The sequence below is a fragment of the Cornus florida genome, unplaced genomic scaffold (assembly GCF_030987335.1).
Source record: "Cornus florida cultivar Cherokee Brave unplaced genomic scaffold, ASM3098733v1 CherokeeBrave_3.0.0_Hap2_Chr10, whole genome shotgun sequence".
Classification (NCBI taxonomy): Eukaryota; Viridiplantae; Streptophyta; class Magnoliopsida; order Cornales; family Cornaceae; genus Cornus; species Cornus florida.
In genome coordinates, this window is record NW_026775580.1 from 39,337,991 (window position 1) to 39,361,936 (window position 23,946).

Genomic DNA, 23,946 nt, shown 5'->3' on the forward strand with positions numbered 1-23,946 from the left:
CAAATATGGAAGTTGAATTAAATAGGAGTGACGGTCGATGGGAAGGATCGACATTGATTTGGAATTTCAATTTTCCATATGGAATCTGAGTGGTGGATTGAGAAAGATCGCTTGAGGACATAAATTTGAGTGATACTTATTTTAGAACTTCATAGTGGATGCCCATATTAATAGATGCAAAGTGCTATTTCGAAGAATCTTTATGAAGATTTTGGAGCAGCAGCTCTACTTCATATCTATAAGCGGAGGAATTAATCGAGAGATTAAATTAGACCATAAAGGATATGTTTGAGGTGTATATCCTAGATTTTCATGGACAGTTGGAAATGTTTACTTCACTTGTAGGAATTTTATCTGTGATATTGTTAGCACAAGGAGGTTAGTGTGACAACTTTGGAGGTTTTGTATCTTTCACAATGCATACCTCTCATTTGTTGGTTGGAAATGGAAGTATGGGTTGTACAATCAGACCTTGACTTCATTTAAACATATGTCGAAAAGAGATACTTCCCTTTGTATTGAACTGCACGCGATTGGGAGGCAACAGTAGAATGTTGTAAATAGTTGAACTCGTATACTAGAGTTTTTCTATTAGGGAGTAGTTTGCTCGTTCTGTTTTTTATGTAGGAAGAAGGCAATTTTTGGAGAAAGATAAATTTTACTTATTACATTGACTTTTAGAATATTGTGTTTCACAATTGAGGCAGTCGCCTCTGAATTAGCGTTACCAAATTATTAGCTCTAGGTGCATACGAGTTTGTGCGTATATTCTATGGCACTTGGAGGTATGTAGATCATTCCCTTGTCGACATGGGAGGCTTACGTTGTTATTTGATACAACCTACGCATCGTATGATTATTGTGTTTCTTAAAATATAGGAACCCTGTCTACCTCTTGGTATATTGGAGTTAAGTGGAGCCATTATAGTGAGGTTGCGTCCACTTGGGAATAGGAGGATGTTTTTCGCTCACAGTTTCCAAGCATAATGGAAGAATAATGGAAGGAAGTAAGGGCGAATTCCAAGGACGGAATTCCTTTTGTTAGGGGGGAAGAATGTAATACCCCTAATTTTAAAAGGATAGTCTCGGTATTTATTTATTTATTTTTATTGTATTTTTTTTAATTGTTTAATTGATTATTTGACTAATTGTTTATGTGTTTAATTGAATTAAGTGTTACTTGATTAATTGGCTACTTATCTATGTGTTATTTGTATTTTGTCTAGGTGTTTTTGTATTATTTGTTTAATTAGATTGTGTGCTTAAATGATATATTTGATTAACTGTAATTAATTATAAATTAAATGATTAAATGTTTTATTTTATTTTATTTTATGGTTATGGTTAGTGATAATGGGCTAACTAATTGGGTCCCATGAACTACTTGGATAGGAAGTTGGATAGGTATGGATAATTACCCATGGATAGTTGTATATGTATATATATAGATATATATGTATATACATATATATAAAAAGGAAAATAATTTATTAATATTATAATAACTTTAGTATTAATAAATAATCTGATGTATATATTTTATATATTTATATAATAAGGATATACATATATTTTATACGTAACATGTTTTAAGTTACCTTTTTAATATTATGGTAACTTTAGTATAAATAAATAATCTGATATATATATTTTATTTATTTAATGAGGATACAGATAGATTATATACGTAACATGTTTTAAGTTATTTTTTAATATTATGGTAACTTTAATATAAAAAAATAATCTGATGTATATATTTTATTTATTTAATGAGGATATAGATAGATTATATAGGTAACATGTTTTAAGTTACCTTTTAATATTATGGTAAGTTTAGTATTAATAAATAATCTAATGTATATATTTTATTTAATTAATAAGGATATACATAGATTATATACGTAACATATTTTAAGTTACCTTTTAATATTTTCATTTTTTTTATTTTTCTTTATTAAGTTGACTTGGATTTGGAAAAGGAATAGGGTTATTATTTAGCCTATAAATACACAACTATAGGTTGGAAAAGAAGTGAAAATATATCACGTAATATATTCTAGGGAGAGAATTAGAGAGAGAAGGAGAAAGAGAAAGGAATGAGGAAAAAACCCTTTAGAGAGAAAATTAAGGAAGAAGAAGTTTAACTTTCAATTCGAAAGTTTAAGGCAAGTTCTTCTTCTATCTCTTTCCCTTTGATTCGTGTTTCTATGCATGCCTAGGAAATTCTAGGATTAATTAAACAAATAAAATTAAATAATTATGCATGTTTAATTGGATTAGAACATAGATTTTATGAAATTGGTTCATATTTGTTCTTGTGTTATGAATTGATAAATGCATGATTTTGATTAGATTTTCGGTGTGAATTTTTATATGTTTACATTATGTATTTTTCATATCTGTGGAATGATGGAACGTAGAAACATGCCTAGGATTCCTGAACATTAAATAGGAACTAGCTTTGGGTTTAAATAAATTTAAATAGACTCAATCATAATGATGCTTGCTATTTGAATGTTTTAAACAAACGAATAAATTTAATCTTTTAATATATTTTAACAATTGAGATTAAATGTGTAGGATAAATTGGATATGGAGAATGCTTATTTGACGATATAATAAAATATTATCATATGTATAAGATTCAGTTTATGTAGGACATATGATATAGGAAACTTAAATAAATAATAAGTCATTCCTATTTTGTGATAACTTGATATCATATTATCATAGTTATTTCTGGATTGTTTGATGTATTTCCTTAATTGTTACATCAATTGTTGAATTGTGTGATTTAATGCACCGGTATGGGACGGTGGCATTCTAGGAACGGATTAACTTATTAGTTAAGTCCTACCTATTTTATATAGGGGAATGGATTAACTAAAATATTAAGTCCTACTTATATTCAAGTCAGGTCAGCTGAACAAGTTGAATGACTTATGGATGATTAATTTATTATATAAGGGAATGGATTAACTAAAATGTGAAGTCCTACTTATACTCAAGTCAGGTCAGCTGAACAAGTTGAATGACTTATGGAGGATTAATTTATACCGGATATGATGGTTACTAGATTATATATATATAAGTATGGTGCCATGATATGAGCTTGAGTCTCAGGATCAGTGGTTAGGGTGTGTATATCGCCAGGGATATGTAGCTATATATAGTGTAGCTGTGTACCCTGGTAGGTTTAGGTATTCATGCCCACTATATGTGCGTTTTGCATATTGCCTACTATTCAGGTTGAGACAACCCTATAGTCTAGTGAGGTTCCTTTAGTGTGTGTATATATATATATATAGGGACTACTAGTTACTGTTTGATTGACTAGGATGTATACGTGTATCAGATCTCTGCTTGGACTGTAGTAGAGTAGAACTTGTTTGTGGGCCTGACCCACCATTATTTTTCAGGTGTTCGTCAAGAGTAGAGGTTGTTCGTGCTGAGCAGGGATCAGTCTACTTCATTCTTCCGATGCTACATAGGAGTTCCTTTATGATTCAGTTTCCTGATTTAAACAGTTATTGCTGTCATTTATTTAGTTTGGACTTTCTAGGGGTCCATACAGTATGGATTCCTGAGTTGTATTTTGGAGGATCAGTTGTATCAGAAGAGTTTATTAATTAGTGGAAATATATTCTGAGGTTGATTATTAGATTATCATTTTAGTTTCTTGTCAGTATTTTATTTATTCTTCTTTATTCTTTTGTACTCTGTATTCATTTATTATCAATTTGTTTTGATATCCTCGGGAATTCGGGCGTGGGCCTGGCCAACCCGCATTCGGAAATCCGGGGGGGGGGGGGGGGGGGGGGTACCACAGTTGGTATCAGAGCACTCCAGGTTTAAGTGTCCTTAAGAGTGTTTTTCATTTTGTAACTTCCGCGTTGCGTCGCTTAAAACTTAGAGCCCGTATTAGGATTCATTGTACTCTATTTACGGTTCGTTAGGAGGAACTGATGTCAATTGTATTCTGTAGTTACAGAATGGTTGGCACTAGGAAAAGGATGGGGTCCAAGGCGACAGCGATAAAGATCCAAAGGAGTAAAGGAGTACGTTATTGATTTCATTGCCCGAAGGCAGAATTAGGTATCGAAGGTTTAAGCTCGTTTGGAGCTACTTTAAAGTATAAGCCAAGGAAAGATTTAGATGTGCATGATAGGTCACCACATATCGGGGCCGACACAACTTCAATTGATCTCAAAAAGAAGACAAGCGGGGATTAAGAGTCCAAAGAGGATCTTAATGGAGGAGATTTCAGCGTATCCAAGAGAGAGGGTACTACATCTGGAAGATGGATGATCGCGCGAGGGTGATCTTGTTTGCTGGTTATATAGCTAATGTTATTTGTAGAATTGGTATTGATTAATCTACTATAATTAAACTGTCTTATCATCTCTAAAAGAGATATATAAGAAGTACTCTTCAGAAGATTGGGGATTTGATGGAGTTCTTATCAGAACGAAACGTATGATTTTGTATCACATTCAGGAAGGTATTGGTATTATGTTGTGACGTTCTAATTCGCTTTATAAAGCCAAGTTAGATAGTTTACATTCAATGTGAAGGGAGGATGAGGGTTAAGCCCTTAGTATATGCTTAGGCAAACATATGTTGCTTTTAAGCTCTGTTTAAAAGATATGTTTCGAGGTTGGATGATTACCTACGAAACTATAAAAGGAAATTGTGAAACAATTTGGTAGTGTTGATTTCAAATGAGACTTTCTTTTCTAGAAAGAACGATGTCCTAAGTAGGAGTATATTTTGTGCTAGTGTGTTTGTCATATGTGTTTTATTTTCGGTGATTATTTCGGTTAATGGTATATGGTTTAGTTGGGGACACAAGTATGTGATTAGCCAACTATTGTTTTTAATAATACGGAGTAATAGCGCTATTTACGCTAGATTTATGAGCATGCAGTCGTAGGATATGGTAGATACTGATCGGTTGATCAACTATACATTAACCTTCGTAATAGCACGAATCATTGTAAAATAGGGCTATTGGTCGGGTAAGTCGAACCACTGGGACTGCGCTAGTCTAATACAACCTAAATGTCTAGAATCATTCTTAGAATGATGAAGGGTTTGTAGAGGTTTTGTTGGATGTCACTTAAGCTAGGAAATTAAAAGTGCATAAAATAATAAATTGCAAGAATTCAAGGGAGTGAAGTACAAGTAAAGAAGGCTAGGGAAATGAATGCACCTCCATCCCTATACACATGCTAGGTTAAGATTAATTTAAGGGAAAACAACATATATGATAGTCATGATACATAACAATACTAGGTTGCTATAATATCCTCAAGAAATTCATTTAAATAGAAAGGCAAGAATAAACCATCAAAGGTTCACATGATCAACTACCTAAACTAAAATGTAGCTTAGAACATGCTTACTAAGTCAAGGATTATCAAGCCCTAATTTAAATGGTGAATGCACATAAAGCTAAGAATCAAGTATAGACCATCAAAGGGAAACCCTAAGCCATGAACTATCTAGGTTCTCCAACTCCATGCCATTAAAACCATTCCATGATCTAACCTCCATTGTCACCGTGGAAGTGCAAGCAATATGATTAAGAAAAGTAACCATCCAAGACAAGATGAATAACTCACAGTAATCATTTATAAACATTCAACATTCATTACAACAAAAATGAGGCTCTTGATCATGGAAAGACTATCAAAAATATATTGTAATCCCCAAAAATAAACTATACTAACACATGCTTACAAGGGAGGGGTTTCATCACCTCCCTAGATGAGGTTTAGTTGCCCATTGGTGGGCTAGAAGAAGGAAGAAGCATCATCCTCATCTCCATTTTCGTGCACCTCTTTGGAGCTTGAAGAACACACCTTTCTTTTGCTCTCTTCTCTCTCCTCCCTCTTGTCAAAATGAAGGATAATCCTAAGTAATGTGTGGCTCCCCTCTTTTGTAGACATGTTACTCCACCCAAAAAGCCCTCTCTCTCCTCCAAGAAACATCCCCAACCAACTCATAAAGAGAGCATACAAAGTTAGCAAATTTCTGAGCACAAGTGGCTTATCTCGTGAAGCAATCTGCCCTAATTTCGAGCACTCGAAATAAGGCCTCGAGCACTTAAAAATTGGCCAGAATGCCTTATGCTTGGTTTGCTCCGCTCGGACCTACTTTGGTAAAATGGCCATAACTTTGCGCTCCAAACTCCAAATGATGAACCGTTTGAAGATTTGGAAATCTAATTCAGAGTTCTAAAAACTTTATGTTTTGGTGGAGATCCAATTCTCAAGTGTGGTTGGTCGAAATTGAAGAACTAGGCAGACTTTTATTGCTGCCAGGCAGTTCTGAGCACCTCTAATAAGAAGATCATAACTCTCTGCTCCGAACTCCGAATGACAAACTGCTTGAAGATTTGGAAAGCTGATTCAGAGCTCTAAATCTTTAATGTTATGATGGAAGTCCAGTTCTTGAGTTTGCTAGGTCGAAAATGGCGACAAAAGTCAGGTTCCACTGCTGCCAAGCTTCAGCATTGTGCCTTTCTTATCCAAAATTACAACAAAACTTCAACCTTGCTTCTTTTTGGCCAATGAACCTGAAAATGCATAAAAAACATGGAAATGGAGATAATCTACATAAATAATCAAAAGATGGACTTAACTAATACAATTTAGGGAGCTTGAATATATAATATTCGGCGCTTATCACACCCCCAAACTTACATTTTGCTAGTCCCTTAGCAAAACTACAATGAAAAACTTAATGAAAAGACAACCATGGGCATGCTACTATAACAATATCATCCATGGTAAAATGAGATATATACATAGCTCAAAAATAACTTGAAACAGAAAAAGAGCTGGAGATGGGGTCATTGGGAAGACTACCGTGCATATATGAAGCATTGATACCAAACACATTTCAACATGCATGTATCAACATCATAGTCCATATAAATAACTCAATTATCATCTCTTAAAGGAAATCAACTCTAACTTCAGTGAAAGTGGATTGGATTCTCAACATGCGGCTTTTACTTTCTTTTCCAATTCCAAGACGTGAGTTTTCAAATCACTGAATTCCCTTTTTAAATGAAGTCCCTAAGGCATGATTTTATTTATAAGACAACTTTTGTTGCTTGTTGACAATTTATTGTAACTCAGAAGTGAAACATAAGATGGTTGTGTAATGCTGAAGTCCCTTAAGCTTTCTAACCAACTTATGTAGCAAGCGTTAGGCCAACAACTCCCAAACCAGATGGCTTTAGGGTGTTAAGTGTAGAGACACTCCAAAGGGCTTAATAGCTCAAGTTGGAAAGGCTACGAACTCCAACGAACCATGTTTATTACAAATTTTTTTGAATGACCGTGCAATGTTTAAGTCCTTTAAGCTTTCTAACCAACCCCTGTAGCAAGCGTTAGGCCAACAACTCCCAAATCAGACGGCTTTAGGGTGCTAAGTGTAGAGACACTCTTAGGGCTTAATAGCTCGGGTTAGAAAGGCTACGAACGTCAACTGGTCATTATTTTCTTTCTTTCTCAACTTTTTTTTTTAGACAACTTAAATCATGCCAAAGATATTCATTTATCAGGTTCATCAAATCAAATTAACTAGGCCAAGGTCAAGGTCGATCAAGTTACATGCCTCACAGTTTAGTTTCCAATATGCATATATGCATTGTGAAGCTTAAAAGAGTGTCAAATCTAGCGAGAATCGAATTGAGACATTTATACAGACTAATTTGAATCCACATAATCATTTCAACTCAAATTTTTCTTTATTTTCAAAAATGTAAATAACTTCTATACACAAGGTATTAAACATATGCTTTATCCCCGACAAGTTCAAATCATACTATCATTGCTTAGCAAAAATGTGAAACCAAAAATGTCCTATTGCACCCCCAAACTTGAATGTCACATTGTCCTCAATGTGTGAAGACAAGTGAAACAAAATAAGAGGAAAGAAGGTAAAAGAACAATATTACCAAGTAGAGTGACGAATGCAAAAATATCCATCGATGTGAATGCGCAAAGGTGTCCCCCAAACTTGGACAGGAAGACCTATCAGAACATAACTACTATACACAAGTAAAAGCATAGGCTTTTAAGAAAAATCAAAACAGAAATAAAAACAGTCACAGGAATTATATGGCAAGATAAAAATCTAAACAAAACCCAAAAATTTATGTATTTATTTATTGATGTAGTATTATTATTATTAGTATTATATCCATATATATATAGGAATATTATTATTATTATTATTTTTATATATATATATATAGATAGTATTATGTTTTTTTTTTTTTTTTTTTTTTTTTTTTTTTTTTTTTTTTTGTAAATAGTATGCATGAGAGGTTGGTTTGGGGTGGGATGTTGGTTGAAGGAGAAGGAGAAATCGAGAGTTGGGTTGGTTGGTTTGGGTTGTGGTGAATGGTTGCATGGTTGGCATGCAAGGTAGTTGGCTAGTGCCAAGAGGGAGAAATGGTTGGAAGGTTGTGGGTTGATGAGAGAGAGAGGTTGGTCATGCATGGGGTGTTGCAGAGATGGTTTTGGGTTCTAGAGGAAGGTAAAGGAGATGGGTTAGCTTCGAGCACTCGAATGGGCTCGGTGAGTGCGCGAAGCTTTGGCAGAGGGCTCGGCGTTGGGTTTGTGTTAGGTTGGTGATGCTGAAGTTGAGTGGTGGCTGAGTGTGTAGGGGGGTGGTGGTGAGGTGAGGGTGATGGGATTGGTGAGTTGGGTTGCATGGAAGTGGGTTTACAGGGAAGGGTGAGGATGAGGTGTGGTGGTTTAGGATGGGTGTGGTTTGTGGGTTGATGAGAGATTGTTGGTTTTGAGGTGAGAGATGAGCTCGGTTGAAGAGAGAGAGATGGTGGTAAGGAGGGTTGGGGTGTTGGAGCCGAGAGGGAGAGAATGTGAGGGATGGTATGCAGGATGGTTTGATGGGTGGTGGTGTATGTTGCCAAGAGAGAGGGAGTTTAGGGGTGAGTTAGTTTGGGGTGAGAAGTTGGTTTGGTTGGTATGAGAGATGCCGAGATGCACTCGGCATGGTGCATGGTTGAGGATGATTTGGGTTTGTAAGGGAGGGGTTGAATGGAGAGCTTGCCGAGAGGAGAGGGTTGCAGATTCGAGTGCTCGAACTGAGCCTGCGAGCACTCGAATTGAAGGCAGTGTCTCGGGTTGTGATGCATGAAGTGTTTGAGCACTCGAAAATGGACTTCGAGTGCGCGAAATGGAGACAGTAGCCTCAAGATGATGTGCTGACATTGGTGTGCAGCTGCGAGCACTCCAAAGGGCCTTTGGATTGCTCGAAATGAGCACAGAAAGGTGAGGGGTTTTGAGCAACATGGAAGTTGAATTCTTTATCTGACATGGATGCATGGATGCATCCAAAAAATCTTCGTTCTTATGCATGCATGAATCCATTCTTATGCATTGAATGCAAAATTTTTCATCATGGATGCATGCATGAATTTTTTTTATTCTTATGCATTGTGAATGCATGCAAAATTCCTACGCATGGATAGACTATGTATACATGATGCAATTTGCAATTTGCCTGGATGCATTGGCTTGAAAGTTGAAATGTTGCATGGATGGAAAAATTGAAATTTTTCATGGAAATTTTTTTTCATAGAAATTTTTTTTCTTTAATGATGCATGCATGAATTTCAATTGCATGGAAAAATTTCCAACTTGCACAACATCACAATAGCATGGATGAATGAAATTTTTGGAGAAAAATTTTAAAACTTTGTAAATTCATTCCAATGTAATGCATGGATGGAATATTTTTGGAAAAAAAAATGTCAAATTGCTCAACATTTCTAAGGCCTGGATGAAAAATTGTCAAACTTTGCATTTCATCTCCAATGTATGGAAAATTTTGGAGAACCATGATCCAACAATGCATTGAAAAGGAGAGGTTGTGCACATGAGTTGCATGCCAAAGATCCTATGAAATTGCTAGAAAGCGATGGAAATTTTCGGGAATGAAAATTAGAGCTGAGAAGGTCTAAGAAGCCGATTTAAAATTGTGGAACATAACTGAAGAACATTCCAAAAAAAATCAAATTTTTGGCTTTTCTAAACCATTTCCCAGAAAATTTCAAGGCACGAGCAATTTGAGAAGGTAGGGAAGCTTGGAACATCGAAAGAATTTCTTCCCTTGCTTGCTAAATTTAATGTCGATAGCTAGATGAACCAGGATCGGGATCCATTGGAGAGATGGATCCTTAACGCTCCGTATGCAACTTGCCTCCTTCATATGGTCTCAAACTTGGATCAATGAATGGTGAGGGATATTGATCCTTCCGAAGAGAAACAAGTTTGGCCTTAGAGGATTTGAGCTTCGCTTTTAATCTCACTTCTTTTATTTTCAGATTTAAGCAAAGGTGTTGCTTGTTCAAGATTATGGAGGCTCGTTGAATGTCATTGTCTTGACTAACAATGGGAGGATCATGACCTTTCATATTTGCAATCTCCAAGTCATATACCTCGTTGTACTCAAATGGTTTGTTCACAGGTTGAGTATCATGGACAATGATTCTAGATTGGGCCTGAATGATTGGAAGAATTTCCAGCAACTTGTCAACATTCTCCTTACCTTTGTACGGTGGTTCACCCTCAAAATGTTGAGGTAACTCCGGTGAAACAATAGAAGGAGAAGGACATTCCCAAGATAGAGATGGGTTTGGTGCTACCCATAAAGGAGAGGAAAATGGTGATGGAATATCAAGTAAGGAGTTGGCTTTCCGAATGGATTTTTGCTCATCAAAATCCTCAAAATTAGAGTTGACCAAGCAAGCTTGTAGGGGATCCTCCGTTGAAGGAGGTGGAATTGGATTTTCAATGAGTTCATCAGCAATAGTGATTACAAAACACCCACTCTTATCCAGAGAAAGATGCACAGCATTGAAAATATTGAGCTTAACATTCATATTCCCAAAAGAGATATCCATCAATCCGGTTCTACAGTTAATAGAAGCATTAGCTGTAGCTAGAAAAGGACGTCCGAGAATTATGGGAATGTGTTTTCTTGGGTCGTGGACTGGTTCCGTATCAAGAACCACGAAGTCTACCGGGAAGTAGAACCTATCCACCTTTATGATAACATCTTCAATGATTCCCCGTTGCTTAATAGATCTATTAGCAAGTTGCAATACTATCGGAGTTGGTTTAAGATCTCCCAAACCAAGTTATAGGTAAATCGAATATGGAATCAAATTCACACTAGCTCCTAAGTCAAGGAGAGCCCTCTCGATTTTGTTGTCACCAATGACACAAGAGATTGTGGGGGCACCCGGATCCTTATACTTCAGAGGAGTGCTGTGCTGAATGATCGCACTAACATTTTCGGTTAACCTCACTTTCTTTGGTAAATGACTTCTGGAAGTGCGCTTTTGAGTGCACAAATCCTTAAGGAATTTTGCATAGGGAGGAATTTGCTTGATAGCATCCAGGAGAGGAAGATTGATCTTTACTTGCCTAAAGACCTCCCACGTGTCTTGAATTTTGCAATTCTTATTCCCAAATTGTGTCGACTCTTGAAGACGTTGAGGGAACGGAGCTTTTGGCTCATAAGTAGTTTCCACATTTGGGGTGACATGCGTGGGATTTCCGTGAATGGTATTTAGACAAGAAGAACTTGGATTTGGATTGAAAGAGCTTAAATTGGGATTTTTCAAAGGAGGATTTTGTTCACTTTTGTCTCCATCGACCTTGTTGTCAACCACTTTACCACTCCGAAGGGTGTTAATAGCTTGAACATGCTCAAGACTCGGCCCACTAGGAAGAGGGGTTTCATCAATTGCATGTATCCCTCTAGGATTTTCAAATGGTTGAGCGAGAAGCTTACCCTTGTCTTTTTGAAGAAGTTGGTTCACTTGGTTAGCTATTTGTCCCATTTGATTTTCGAGCCTAGCTATGGATTAAGTATGGGAGTGAACCATTTGGAGAGTAGGTTGCAAGGATGTCAAGAGATGCTTGTTGGAATCCATGATTTGCTTATTTAATGATTCCATCATTTGCACATTTAATGATTCCATCATTTGCTTGTTTGCAGCCACTATCTCATCAATTGGATTCACAGGAGGTTGAGTGGAGACATTTGGATTGTATGGAGGTTGGTAGCTTGAAGAGGCTTGGAAAGGCTTACCTTGATATTGAGAAGAGGGCTGATTTTGAGGCCCTTGATTTTGAAGTTGGGAATTTTGTGGGGCTTGTTGCCTCCACGAAAAATTCGGATGGTCCCTCCAACCTGGATTATATGTATTGGAATACGGGTTATGCCCGGGCCTTGAGAACATGGCATTAGCTTGCTCTTGGTTGGGATTGGGAAATTGCTCCGGTGTGGGGCAATTTTCCGAGAGATGGAATAGACTAGTACATGAAGCACAAACCGAACTTGCCGAATTTTGAGACAATGAAGGGGGAAGATGTGGTGCCATCAATTAGTAGAATTTATGAGCAATGTCATCCACTTGAGATGATTCCTCCCTTATTGATATTTGTTGACAAGGATTGGTGTTCTTTGGAGTGGTTGAGGTCGGAGCCCTACGAGAATTATGTTGAAGTGAATTTTCACTCAAATTCTCAAGTAAGGTCCAAGCCTCATCCGCATTCTTGGACATGAACATCCCACCACAAGAAGAGTCAACCATGAATTTATAGGTGTCGGTCAAGCCGGCATAGAAAGCTTGCACTAATTGCCATTTTGGGATCAAATGATGAGGACATTTCCAAAGAAGATCTTGTAACCTTTCCCAAGTCTCGTGGAGTTGTTCCCCATCAACTTGAGAAAAGCTTAGAATGGAACGCCTCATTTGGTTGGTTTAACTCACCGGATAATACTTCTTAAGAAATTCTTGTTGCAATTGAGCCCAAGAAGTAATAGAGTTAAGAGCGAGGGAGTTCAACCAATATTTTGCCCTATCCTTTAGGGAGAATGGGAAAAGATGTAAGTGGAGTGCATTTTCAGGAAATCCTCTCAACCGGATGGTCGAACAGATTTCAAGGAACTCATCGAGATGTTTATATGGATCTTCATTATCAAAACCATGAAAAGATGGAAGCATTTGGATGGTACTAGATTTGATCTCATATTGAGCTGCATCGATGTTTGGCATCACTATGCAAGATGGAGAAGCATAGGTGGTAGGGATGAAATGATCTCTAAGAGTCATTGGCTCGATATTAGGAATTTCAGCCCTTTCATTCCCCGGATTTCCTATATTATCCCCCATTGTATTAAATTCAGTTTCAAGATCCCGTGTAAGAGTAGGTTCCCTAGGGTTCCGTCTAAGAGTTCTTTCAAGAGAGTTAATATCAATGGGAGAATCGATTGTGGGTAAGGAAAGTGACCTACGACCGAACATCAACAACAAAGCATATACTCAACAAAGCAATTCATCAACCACAACTCCACATACGATGTTCCCTTTCTCCTCAATTATCAAGACAGAAAATAAATGGCCACGACAAGGACCGATGCTTGAACACGAAATTAAAACAATGATATAGCCTCAACAAGGGCTTATGATAAGCGCCGAATATTATATATTCAAGCGCCCTAAATTGCATTAGTAAAGTCCGTTGTATGTTAATTTATGTAGATTATCTTCATTTCTATGTTTTTATGCATTTTCAGGTTCATTGGCCAAAATGGCACAAGAATAAGGCCTTGTGGAATCTTGAGCAACAAAAGGTGCCAATGCTGAATTCTGGCAGCAGTAGAACCTGGACTTTGCTTGCCATTTTGACCTTCCAAACTCGAGAACTGGACTTCCCTCATAACATGAAAGATTTAGAGCTCTGAATTAGCTTTCTAAATCTTCAAACGGTTTGTCATTCGGAGCTCGGAGCAGAGAGTTATGGCCTTGTTACCAGAGGTGCGCAGAACTGCCTGGCAGCAATGAAATTCTGCCTTGATCTTCATTTTCGACCAACCATCCTTGAGAATTGGATCTCCACCAAAAGATGAAATATTTAGAGCTCTGAATTAGCTTTCTAAATCTTCAAACGGTTCATCATTCGGAGTTCGGAGCGCAAAGTTATGGCTGTTTAACCGAAGTAGGTCTGGGCGGAGCAAGGCAAGAATGGAGCATTCTGCTCCAATTTCGAGTGCTCGAGCCCTTATTTCGAGTGCTCGAACTTAGGGCAGAATTGCATCCGGAAATGGCCCATTTTCAGCCACTTGCATCTTGGGTTCCTCAATTCTAATTTCCCTCTTTAATGGTTGGTTGGAGATGTTGGTTGGTGGGGGTTTCTAGAGCCTTATCTCTAGAAGATAAGAGAGGGAAGCCACACAATAGGATAGGGCTTCATTTGACAAGATTAGAGGAGAGAGAAGAGAGCAAGGAGGGGGTGTTCTTGAAGCCAAAGGAAGGAAGCTCGAAAATGGCTTATTCTTCCAAGCTTCCTTCTTCCATTTTTGTATCCATGGATAACTAAACATCCATCTAGGGAGGTGATGAAGCTCTCTCTTGTAAGCATGCTTTAATTTCATCTAATTTGGGGAATGATTCATGTACTTGGTAGTTTCATGATTTAGAGCACTCACACTTGTTGTAATGGATTTCAATGCCTATAAATGATCATGTTGAGTTCTTATCTTGTCTTAGATTTTATCCTCTCATGATTATATAACTTGCATCTTCATAGTGAGAATGGAAATGAAATTGTGAAATGGGTTTAAAGGCATGTTGTATGAGAAATTTGTTAATCCATAGCTTAAGACTTCCTTTTGATGGATTAATCTTGTATCTTGACTTCATGTGCTATTACCATAGTGATTAAGGGGTTTGATGGTCCCTAGCTTAGTGAGCATGTTATGGCTACACCCTAATCTAGGTAGTTCTAGCATGTGGCTCTTTGAGGGATTATACTTAAATCTTGATCCTATGATTTTCTTGAGGATAATGTAGCAATCTAGTATTACTACATATCATTGCCATGTAGTGAAATTGTTTCCCAAGTTAATAGAAATTTAGTATGTTTATAGGATTGGTGGTGAATTCACTTCCCTAGACCTCCTTTTCTAGACTTCTTCTTCTTAAATTCCTTGCATTTATTTCTTTAAGCACATTTCAATTCTAGTGACTAAGTGACAAACCAACAAAACTCTATATACCCCCTCATCATTCTAAAAGTAATCTAGACTCTTAGGTTGCCATAGACTAGCGCAGTCCCAGTGGTTCGACTTACCCGACCAATAGCCCTATTTTACAATGATTCGTGCTATTGCGAAGGTTGATGTATAGTTGATCAACCGATCAGCTTACAAATAAATTAACTACTTCTAAGCTTAACACATGCACAATATATAATAATACCAAACTAAAAGGTCAAGAAGCTTACCTAGGGTCCTCTAGACTTACACTTTGCTAGCGTTCGCACGGCGAGAGTCGAGTCCCTCGAATCTTACAACACGAAAATGGTTAAACCACACGAAAAATATGCACAAAACACAATATGCACAATCAAACTAAATTTAACCCTAAACTTTGGTTGCTAAACCGTTTGCAGTCCCCGGCAACGGCGCCAAAAATTGATCGGTTGATCAACTATACATCAACCTTCGCAATATCACGAATCATTGTAAAATAGGGCTATTGGTCAAGTAAGTCAAACCACTTTAGTTGACTAATACATTAGGTCAACTTGATTCTTGTTTATTTCGAACTGGTAGGACTTTAGTTCATACGAATAGAATGGATTACGAGACGGTTTAGATAGATTACAGTGGTGATTCACACTTTATATCAAGTTCCGTCTGGTGGAAGCAATGATGTAAATGGATGCTCTCAACAAATGATAGAATATTTAAATCTTTCGGTTAGTTGTTGAGTTATTAGATGCATTTATAGCAGGTGTAATAATAACACTTGTTATTACTATGGTAGTTGAGAAGGTCAACTTTGAATATTGGAGCTGACCTTGGAAACGGTGTTACCTTACTCAGATGGAGTTTAAGGTACTCGAGGAGGATTTCGTAGTTTCTGTAAATAATGATATGACGGTCGAGCGACTAAGCTAGAAAATTTATAATTTTTCTTGGTGTGATCAAACGGTTAGAAGGTACATCATGACATCAAATGTCAATTTTGGTGAACAGATACAGATAAGGATGCATATACAATTGCCCTAAGTGTAAAACCTGCTACAAAGGTGGAAAGTTGATCATCGGATATCGTAGAAATCTTTAGCCACTTCCTATAACAAATATGGAAGTTGAATTAAATAGGAGTGACGGTCGATGGGAAGGATCGACATTGATTTGGAATTTCAATTTTCCATATGGAATCTGAGTGGTGGATTGAGAAAGATCGCTCGAGGACATAAATTTGAGTGATACTTATTTTAGAACTTCATAGTGGATGTCCATATTAATAGATGCAAAGTGCTATTTCGAAGAATCTTTATGAAGATTTTGGAGCAGCAGCTCTACTTCATATCTATAAACGGAGGAATTAATCGAGAGATTAAATTAGACCATAAAGGATATGTTTGAGGTGTATATCCTAGATTTTCATGGACAGTTGGAAATGTTTACTTCACTTGTAGGAATTTTATCTGTGATATTGTTAGCACAAGGAGGTTAGTGTGACAACTTTGGAGGTTTTGTTTCTTTCACAATGCATACCTCTCATTTGTTGGTTGGAAATGGAAGTATGGGTTGTACAATCAGACCTTGACTTCATTTAAAAATATGTCGGAAAGAGATACTTCCCTTTGTATTGAACTGCGCGCGGTTGGGAGGCAACAGTAGGATGTTGTAAATAGTTGAACTCGTATACTAGAGTTTTTCTATTAGGGAGTAGTTTTCTCGTTCTATTTTCTATGTAGGAAGAAGGCAATTTTTGGAGAAAGGTAAATTTTACTTATTACATTGACTTTTAGAATATTGTGTTTCGCAATTGAGGCAGTCGCCTCTGAATTAGCGTTACCAAATTATTAGCTCTAGTTGCATACGAGTTTGTGCGTATATTCTATGGCACTTGGAGGTATGTAGATCAGTCCCTTGTCGACATGGGAGGCTTACGTTGTTATTTGATACAACCTACGCATCGTATGATTATTGTGTTTCTTAAAATATAGGAACCCTGTCTACCACTTGCTATATTGGAGTTAAGTGGAGCCCTTATAGTGAGGTTGCGTCCACTTGGGAATAGGAGGATGTTTTTCGCTCACAATTTCCAAGCATAATGGAAGAATAATGGAAGGAAGTAAGGGCGAATTCCGAGGACGGAATTCCTTTTGTTAGGGGGGAAGAATGTAATAACCCTAATTTTAAAAGGATAGTCTCGGTATTTATTTATTTATTTTTATTGTATTTTTTTTAATTGTTTAATTGATTATTTGACTAATTGTTTATATGTTTAATTGAATTAAGTGTTACTTGATTAATTGGCTACTTATCTATGTGTTATTTGTATTTTGTCTAGGTGTTATTTGTATTATTTGTTTAATTAGATTGTGTGCTTAAATGATGTATTTGATTAACTGTAATTAATTATAAATTAAATGATTAAATGTTTTATTTTATTTTATTTTATGGTTATGGTTAGTGATACTAGGCTAACTAATTGGGTCTCATGAACTACTTGGATAGGAAGTTGGATGGGTATGGATAATTACCCATGGATAGTTGTATATGTATATATATAGATATATATGTATATACATATATATAAAAAGGAAAATAATTTATTAATATTATAGTAACTTTAGTATTAATAAATAATCTGATGTATATATTTTATATATTTATATAATAAGGATATACATATATTTTATACGTAACATGTTTTAAGTTACCTTTTTAATATTATGGTAACTTTAGTATAAATAAATAATCTGATATATATATTTTATTTATTTAATGAGGATACAGATAGAATATATACGTAACATGTTTTAAGTTACTTTTTAATATTATGGTAACTTTAGTATAAATAAATAATCTGATGTATATATTTTATTTATTTAATGAGGATATAGATAGATTACATACGTAACATGTTTTAAGTTACCTTTTAATATTATGGTAAGTTTAGTATTAATCAATAATCTAATGTATATATTTTATTTAATTAATAAGGATATACATAGATTATATACGTAACATATTTTAAGTTACCTTTTTAATATTTTCATTTTTTTTATTTTTCTTTATTAAGTTGACTTGGATTGGGAAAAGGAATAGGGTTATTATTTAGCCTATAAATACACAACTATAGGTTGAAAAAGGAGTGAAAATATATCACGTAATATATTCTAGAGAGAGAGTTAGAGAGAGAAGGAGAAAGAGGAAGGAATGAGGAAAAAACCCTTTAGAGAGAAAATCAAGGAAGAAGAAGTTTAACTTTCAATTCGAAAGTTTAAGGCAAGTTCTTCTTCTATCTCTTTCCCTTTGATTCGTGTTTCTATGCATGCCTAGGAAATTCTAGGATTTATTAAACAAATAAAATTAAATAATTATGCATGTTTAATTGGATTAGAACATAGATTTTATGAAATTGGTTCATATCTGTTCTTGTGTTATGAATTGATAAATGCATGATTTTGATTAGATTTTCGGTGTGTATTTTTATATGTTTACATTATGTATTTTTCATATCTGTGGAATGATGGAACGTAGAAACATGCCTAGGATTCCTGAACATTAAATAAGAACTAGGTTTGGGTTTAAATAAATTTAAATAGACTCAATCATAATGATGTTTGCTATTTGAATGTTTTAAACAAACGAATGAATTTAATCTTTTAATATATTTTAACAATTGAGATTAAATGTGTAGGATAAATTGGATATGGAGAATGCTTATTTGACGATATAATAAAATATTATCATATGTATAAGATTCAGTTTATGTAGGACATATGATATAGGAAACTTAAATAAATAATAAGTCATTCCTATTTTGTGATAACTTGATATCATATTATCATAGTTATTTCTGGATTGTTTGATGTATTTCCTTAATCGTTACATCAATTGTTGAATTGTGTGATTTAATGCACCGGTATGGGACGGTGGCATTCTAGGAACGGATTAACTTATTAGTTAAGTTCTACCTATTTTATATAAGGAAATGGATTAACTAAAATATTAAGTCCTACTTATATTCAAGTCAGGTCAGCTGAACAAGTTGAATGACTTATGGACGATTAATTTATTAGATAAGGGAATGGATTAACTAAAATGTTAAGTCCTACTTATATTCAAGTCAGGTCAGCTGAACAAGTTGAATGACTTATGGAGGATTAATTTATATCGGATAGGATGGTTACTAGATTTTATATATATAAGTATGGTGCCATGATATGAGCTCGAGTCTCAGGATCAGTGGTTAGGGTACGTATATCGCCAGGAATATGTAGCTAGATATAGTGTAGCTGTGTACCCTGGTAGGTTTAGGTATTCATGCCCACTATATGTGCGTTTTGCATATTGCCTACTATTCAGGTTGAGACAACCCTATAGTCTAGTGAGGTTCCTTTAGTGTGTATATATATATATATACGGACTACTAGTTACTGTTGGATTGACTAGGATGTATACGTGTATCGGATCTCTGCTTGGACTGTAATAGAGTAGAACTTGTTTGTGGGCCTGACCCACCATTATTTTTTAGGTGTTCGTCAGGAGTAGAGGTCGTTCGTGCTGAGCAGGGATCAGTCTACTTCATTCTTCCGATGCTACATAGGAGTTCCTTTATGATTCAGTTTCCTGAGTTAAACAGTTATTGCTGTCATTTGTTTAGTTTGGATTTTCTAGGGGTCCACACAGTATGGATTCCCGAGTTGTATTTTGGAGGATCAGTTGTATTAGAATAGTTTATTAATTACTGAAAATAGATTCTGAGGTTGACTATTAGATTATCATTTTAGTTTCTTGTCAGTATTTTATTCATTCTTCTTTATTCTTTTGTACTCTGTGTTCGTTTATTATCAATTTGTTTTGATATACTCGGGTATTCGGGCGTGGGCCTGGCCAACCCGCATTCGGAAATCCGGGGGGGGGGGGGGTATCACAACCTTCACCTTCAAAACTTCACATAGTACCGACTAAATAATGTCACACATAAATTTAACTTAATTTAACATATTATTTATGTTATTATTTGATATTAAATGTATGTGGCAATTACACATAAATGTATTCACATGTTATTATTAGTTATTTAAAAAATAAATAAAAATAAAAATAAAAAACTTGGCAAAGTTTAATATTAATTACCACACTCATCACATTCACTATCAAAAGAAGGTATTCATACAGTGCTGAATAACTAATGTCGCATATAAATCTAGTCCAAAAAATTGAAGATACCGATCAACGCCTAAGGACCAGACATCGACCGAAAGCTCCCAACCGATCGAAGTGTAGCCACTTTACGTCGACCGAGTCCTGTACAGGAGAAAAAAAAAAAATCACACTCACCACCTTCACTATCAAAAAAAGGTATTCACATAAGTGCTGAATAACTAATATCACACATAAATTTAGCCCAAAAAATTGGAGATATCGATTGATGCCTAAAGACTAAACGTCGACCGAAAGGCCCCAACTGGTCGACGTGTAGCCACTTCACGTCGACCGAGTCATGTATACATGGAAAAAAAAAGGGTTACGACTCTTTTCATTATTTTGCTAAACATAGAGTATTTTGTAAACATTGAGTATTTCGTATGTTGTCTAAAGTTAGCCCAAGTGACTTTAACCTTGAGATGAAATTCTTTAAATTACCTTATGGCAATGATTTTTATAATGCTCTATTTTTTTCTTTTTTTGGTGGTAAAATTTAACTTCAAATAGTAACATAAATAATATGTTGAGTTGAGTTACATTTTTATATGATATTATTTAGCCGGCACTAAGTGAATGCCTTGAGTTTAAGGGTAAAGATGGGGGTGAAGGAATAAGTTACTTTATGTAATTGCCAGATCCAAATGCAGTTGTAATAACATTTAAACAAATAAGAACGTGATCAAATATAGATCAAGTAATATGCATTTCGAAAGTGACTTCAGAGGATTTGTTCCTCTATTATTGGATTGACTTGCTTAGGAAAGACAAATATCTGCCCTCCTAGGCTAGTCAACATATATGGTTAATTCAGATTGTACTAATTTGCATTTCGAACAAATTCTACTTTCTTTGTCCGAAAAGAAAAGAAAAAAAAGGGACAAATTCTCTCCTCTGATTTTGAATTTTTCTCTGTTGATTTGGTATATATCACTACACCACATCATTAATAATTAAAGAGTGATACTTAGAAAATTGTTGGGGAGAATTTTATTTTTTATTTTTTTTTTATGAAGGGTTATATTAAAATTTTTGGTTAATTTCATAGACAATCCTTTAGATTTGGTCAAATGTCACCTTCAAACATCTTTCGAAAATAATTATTACTCATATTATAAACTTTTGCTCCGGTTTTTACTCACAACCCAATCGTTACTTGCATAGTTCTGACACAATATAAAATGACTTAAATATCATTTGACTTTGTGACGAGGCCGCTTGTATACGCCAAAATAATGTAGTGAATGTACGGTTCAAGAAAAGCCTTTTAGGTCAAGTTTAAATTTATAAAAACCACTACCACCACTACTACTAATGTAGCAAGAGTGAGTAGGGATCGTCCCAAGGGATTATACGTGTTGGAATTTAACTTCGACTTTAATGGAGCACAAAATTGCAAAGGAGAGATTGATTGTTTGATTACACTAAAATTCAAAATTAAAATGCAATTAAAGTAAACTAAGTTGAGATAGGGATTTAAAAGATGAGAAGTGAGGTCTTGGGGTGCATTGGAATTGCCACTAAGTTCGTTCACCAAACCACACACTTTTAACTAATTTGGGGAAAACATTCTTGTGAATAAAATGCGACTACCAATTGCAGTATTAAGCATGGACCATCAAATTCATGTATGAATCGTCTACCTAACCGACAAATAAACTAAGTGTAGCACACCCATCAATTCTAAACATGACCCATCAAACTAGTCACAATTGTAGTACACAACAATCTAGAAAATCATGAAATTTGCAATAATAAGCCAGAGAATACCAAATCAAGTAAAGATTGTCTACGTACCTATAAGTATGAATTAAATTGTAGAACAACCCATCAAGCATAAGTATCAAATTAATTGACAAACCCATCTAATAAAAACCATGTCTACCCATCATTAGATTCTCAATCAACCACACATAGACATGCAATTAATATAGAAAAACTAGTGTAGAGATCAATTCCCAAATAATCACAAATAAGATAACATGTAATTAAAATAGAAAATCAATAGAAAGAATTAATCCATATGAATCATGTGAGACATAATTCCCAATTTAATCACACATAGACATGTAAATAAACTAGAGAATTAATAGGAAGAATTAAACCATAGAAATCATAGAAATATACCAAGATTCATTGAAGTCATAAGGCTAAAACATTAATCACAAGATATTATTCCCCAAAAAGTATGAAAAAGATAGAGGTTTAGATTACAAAATTGGGGCTCATCCAAGCCCCAAGGAGAAGTCTAGCCAATCATGGAGGGTGTGATCTTGGAATCCTCAAGGGCAATCCCCAAACATAGCTCCATCTTCTTCCTCTTCTTCTTTGTTGAATTCTAAAGAGAAAGAGTGTGTATATCTTGAGATGTGTTCTTGGTACCTCTACTATTCTCTTTTCTTTTAACCCTAATCTCTAACTTTTCTAGAAAGAGAAAATAAAATTACAATGTAAAAAATAAAATGATAAAAATCTCTCTTACAAAATGGTTCAATTCCCTTTAAATACAAGGTCATTTTCTTAGTCACTAAGTCAGAAATATAGCCCCAAAAATATCTAATCCCGCAACTATGTGGTAGGTGGAGTTTGGGCACGCGGGAATAAAATAGCTCACTACCAGCACATTTTCGATCGATCAAAAAAATCTTTGATCCTTCCACATTTTCAGTATTTTTGACCTTTTTTCGAATTTTTTTGAAATCTTCTAGGAACCTTTGTTTGATTTCAAAAAGGCTGTAATAAACCATTTTTAGCTCATTTGAACCTTATTGACTTGAAATAGACAAAAACACAAATAAGTATCTAAGACATGAAAGTAAGATAGATAAATAGATTAAAATACCCTCGCTTAGGTGCTAAAATTCGTCAGATTTGAGCACTCATCACTTTGTCAAAACAACTCTTTAACTTAAATAATTAGATAAAAAGACTAAAATATATATATATATATATATATAACTTATATATTTTTATTGTTTCTTATGCTATATATATATATTATATTTTTTATGTTATATATAAATATATATATATATGTTATCTTTTTGCCGAATCCGTGAATTGGCGGGTATGCGGGTGGTCGTGATTAGGTGGGTTTAATAATGAGGGTATAGTGGTCATTTAAGTAACTTAGTATTTTTGAATAAATATGATTAAAAAAATTAAGGGCAAAATTATATTTTTTTATGTTTTTAATGGAGATTGTGACGGAAAAGTAAAAATAGACCTAAGTGATAATTATTTTCGAAAGATGTATGAAGGTGATATTTTGTCAAATCTGAAGAGTTGTCAATGAAATTAATCTTAAAATTTTATTAGTATATATAATTCAAGAAAGGAAAAATCATTACTATATAATACTAAAAAAGAAATTTCAGCCTACATATACACTAGTTCCAACTGTTGAATTGAGTAAATTGTCATACAATAAAGTAATATTGGATGAAGAAAATTATGGGCCATATGATCCCCCTTCTTTATATTCAGCAGGAAAATAATAGTGACCCATTATTAAGACTTCTTTAAACCATTTGATTACATACAAGTTGAATTAATTAGGTTAAAATCCTGACCTTAAAACCATTTTTCAATGTCAGAAATTTAGGATATTTTGTGTCCTAATATCATATAAACCATTAATTAAATTAA